This window comes from Arachis duranensis, chromosome 10, assembly GCF_000817695.3.
Source record: "Arachis duranensis cultivar V14167 chromosome 10, aradu.V14167.gnm2.J7QH, whole genome shotgun sequence".
Lineage (NCBI taxonomy): Eukaryota > Viridiplantae > Streptophyta > Magnoliopsida > Fabales > Fabaceae > Arachis > Arachis duranensis.
In genome coordinates, this window is record NC_029781.3 from 62,582,819 (window position 1) to 62,586,819 (window position 4,001).

The following is a 4,001-nucleotide window of genomic DNA, read 5'->3' on the forward strand; positions in this document are numbered from 1 at the left end:
TGTTCATCTCCTTGCATCATGGGCAAGTTGAATGCCAACCTTACATTTTCCGGACTGAAATCTAAGTATTTCCCCCGAACCATTGTAAGCCAATTCTTTGGGTCCGGGTTCACACTTTGATCATGGTTCTTGGTGATCCATGCATTGGCATAGAACTCTTGAACCATTAAGATTCCGACTTGTTGAATGGGGTTGGTAAGAACTTCCCAACCTCTTCTTCGGATCTCAAGCCGGATCTCCAGATATTCACTCTTATTGAGTTTGAAAGGGACCTCGGGGATCACTTTCTTCATGGCCACAACTTCATAGAAGTGGTCTTGATGCACCTTTGAGATGAATCTCTCCATCTCCCACGACTCGGAGGTGAAAGCTTTTGCCTTCCCTTTCCTCTTTTTAGAGGTTTCTCCGGCCTTAGATGCCATAAATAGTTATGGAAAAACAAAAAGCAATGTTTTTACCACACTAAACTTAGAAGGTTTGCTCGTCCTCGAGCAAAAGAAGAAAGAAGAGAGTAAAAGAAGAAGAAATAGAGGAGATGGAGATGGCGTTGTGGTTCAGCCAAGGGGGAGAAGTAGTGTTTAGGTTGTGTGAAAATGAAGGAGTGAAGATGGGTTTATATAGGAGTGGAGAGGGGGTGTATGGTTCGGCGATTATGGGTGGGTTTGGGAGGGAAAGTGGTTTGAATTTGAATGGTGAGGTAGGTGGGGTTTTATGAAGGATGGATGTGAATGGTGAAGAGAATAATGGGATTTGATAGGTGAGGGGTATTTGGGGAAGAGGTATTGAGGTGATTGGTGAATGGGTGAAGAAGAGAGAGTGTGGTGGGGTAGGTGGGATCCTGTGGGATCCACAGATCCTGAGGTGTCAAGGAAAATTCATCCCTGCACCAAGTGACGAGCAAAAATGCTCTCTATGCCAATTCTGGTGTTAAACGCCGGGCTGGTGCCCATTTCTAGCGTTTAACGCCAACTTCCTGCCCTTTCCTGGCATTTGACGCCGGTCTGGTGCCCCTTTCTGGCGTTAAACGCCCAGAATGGTGCTAGACTGGGCGTTAAACGCCCATTTGCTGCCCTTATTGGCGTTTAAACGCCAGGAAGTTTTCCTCCAGGGTGTGCTATTTTTTTCTGTTTTTCATTCTCTTTTTGCTTTTTCAATTGATTTTGTGACTTCCCATGATCATCAACCTACAGAAAACATAAAATAACAAAAGGAAAATAGATAAATATAACATTGGGTTGCGTCCCAACAAGCGCTTCTTTAATGTTAGTAGCTTGATATTGGGCTCTCATGGAGCCTCACAGATACTCAGAGCAATGTTGGAACCTCCCAACACCAAACTTAGAGTTTGAATGTGGGGGTTCAACACCAAACTTAGAATTTGGTTGTGGCCTCCCAACACCAAACTTAGAGTTTGACTATGGGGGCTCTGTTTGACTCTGTTTTGAGAGAAGCTCTTCATGCTTCCTCTCCATGGTTACAGAGGGATATCTTTGTGCCTTAAACACAAGGGATTCTTCATTCACTTGAATGATCAATTCTCCTCTATCAACATCAATCACAGTCTTTGCTGTGGTTAGGAAGGGTCTGCCAAGGATGATGGATTCATCCATGCACTTCCCAGTCTCTAGGACTATGAAATCAGCAGGGATGTAATGGTCTTCAATCTTTACCAGAACATCCTCTACAAGTCCATAAGCTTGTTTTCTTGAATTGTCTGCCATTTCTAGTGAGATTCTTGCAGCTTGTACCTCAAAGATCCCTAGCTTCTCCATTACAGAGAGAGGCATGAGGTTTATGCTTGACCCTAGGTCACACAGAGCCTTCTTGAAGGTCATGGTACCTACTGTACAAGGTATTGAGAACTTCCCAGGGTCCTGTCTCTTTTGAGGTAATCTCTGCCTAGTCAAGTCATCCGGTTCTTTGGTGAGCAAAGGGGGTTTATCCTCCCAAGTCTCATTACCAAATAACTTGTCATTTAACTTCATGATTGCTCCAAGGTATTTAGCAACTTGCTCTTCAGTGACATATTCATCCTTTTCAGAGGAAGAATACTCATCAGAGCTCATGAATGGCAGAAGTAAATCCAATGGAATCTCTATGGTCTCAGTGTGACCCTCAAATTCCCATGGTTCCTTATTAGGGAACTCATTGGAGGCCAGTGGACGTCCATTGAGGTCTTCCTCAGTGGCGCTCACTACCTCTTCCTCCTCTCCAAATTCGGCCATGTTTATGGCCTTACACTCTCCTTTTGGATTCTCTTCTATATTGCTTGGAAGAGTACTAGGAAGGAGTTCAGTAACTTTCTTACTCAGCTGACCCACTTGTGCCTCCAAGTTTCTAATGGAAGACCTTGTTTCAGTCATGAAACTTTGAGTGGTTTTGATTAGATCAGAGACCATGGTTGCTAAGTCAGAGTGACCCTGCTTAGAATTCTCTGTCTGTTGCTGAGAAGATGATGGAAAAGGCTTGCCATTGCTAAACCTGTTTCTTCCACCATTATTATTGTTGAAACTTTGTTGAGGTCTCTGTTGATCCTTCCATTAGAGATTTGGATGATTTCTCCATGAAGGATTATAGGTGTTTCCATAGGGTTCTCCCATGTAATTCACCTCTTCCATTGAAGGGTTCTCAAGATCATAAGCTTCTTCTTCAGATGAAGCGTCCTTAGTATTGCCTGGTGCAGCTTACATTCCAGACAGACTTTGAGAAATCATATTGACTTGCTGAGCCAATATTTTGTTCTGAGCCAATATGGCATTCAGAGTATCAATCTCAAGAACTCCTTTCTTCTGATTCGTCCCATTGTTCACCGGATTCCTTTCAGAAGTGTACATGAATTGGTTATTTGCAACCATTTCAATCAGTTCTTGAGCTTCTGCATGCGTCTTCTTCAGATGAAGAGATCCTCCAGCAGAGCTATCCAATGACATCTTGGACAGTTCAGACAGACCATCATAGAAGATACCTATGATGCTCCATTCAGAAAGCATGTCAGAAGGACATTTTCTGATCAATTGTTTATATCTTTCCCAAGCTTCATAGAGGGATTCACCTTCCTTCTGTCTAAAGGTTTGGAGTTCCACTCTAAGCTTACTCAATTTTTGAGGTGGAAAGAACTTTACCAAGAAGGCATTAACTAGCTTTTCCCAAGAGTTCAGGCTTTTTTTAGGTTGTGAGTCCAACCATATCCTAGCTCTGTCTCTTACAGCAAAAGGTAATAGCATAAGTCTGTACACCTCAGGGTCAACCCCATTGGTCTTGGCAGTGTCATAGATTTGCAAGAATTCAGCTAAAAACTGATGAGGATTTTCCAATGGAAGTCCATGAAACTTGCAATTCTGTTGCATTAGAGAAAGTAATTGAGGCTTAAGCTCAAAGTTGTTTGCTCCAATAGCAGGGATAGAGATGCTTCTCCCATAGAAGTCGGGAATAGGTGCAGTAAAGTCACCCAGCACCTTCCTTGCATTGTTGGCATTGTTGTTGTTTTCGGCTGCCATGTCTTCTTCCTGTTTGAAGATTTCTGTTAGGTCCTCTACAGAGAGTTGTGCTTTAGCTTCTCTTAGCTTTCGCTTCAAGGCCCTTTCAGGTTCAGGGTCAGCCTCAACAAGAATGCTTTTGTCTTTGCTCCTGCTCATATGAAAGAGAAGAGAACAAGAAAATATGGAATCCTCTATGTCACAGTATAGAGATTCCTTGATGTGTCAGAGGAAAAAGAAAAATAGAAGGAAGAGGTAGAAGAATTCAAACTTAGAAAGATAGAGTTCGAATTGTGCATGTTAGTCCATAAATAGAAGGATGTGAGAAGAGGGGAAGAAATTTTCGAAAATAAATTAAAAAGATTTTAAAAACATTTTGAAAAATTGAAGAAAGATTTTCGAAATTACAGTTGACAAAGAAATAAAGTGATTTTTGAAAAAGATTTTAAAATTAGAAATCAAAAAGATATGATTGAAAACTTATTTTGAAAAAAAAAGATGTGATTAAAAAGATATGATTGAAAA

General features: G+C 41.6%; 1 non-coding gene across 1 annotated transcript; it reads left to right on the forward strand.

Annotated features, from left to right (window-relative positions):
• Nucleotides 1–2,984: 2,984 nt before the first annotated feature.
• Nucleotides 2,985–3,092, forward strand: LOC127743406 (small nucleolar RNA R71). The gene has a single exon (XR_008004798.1). It is a non-coding gene; the product is annotated as a small nucleolar RNA R71 (small nucleolar RNA).
• Nucleotides 3,093–4,001: the final 909 nt, after the last annotated feature.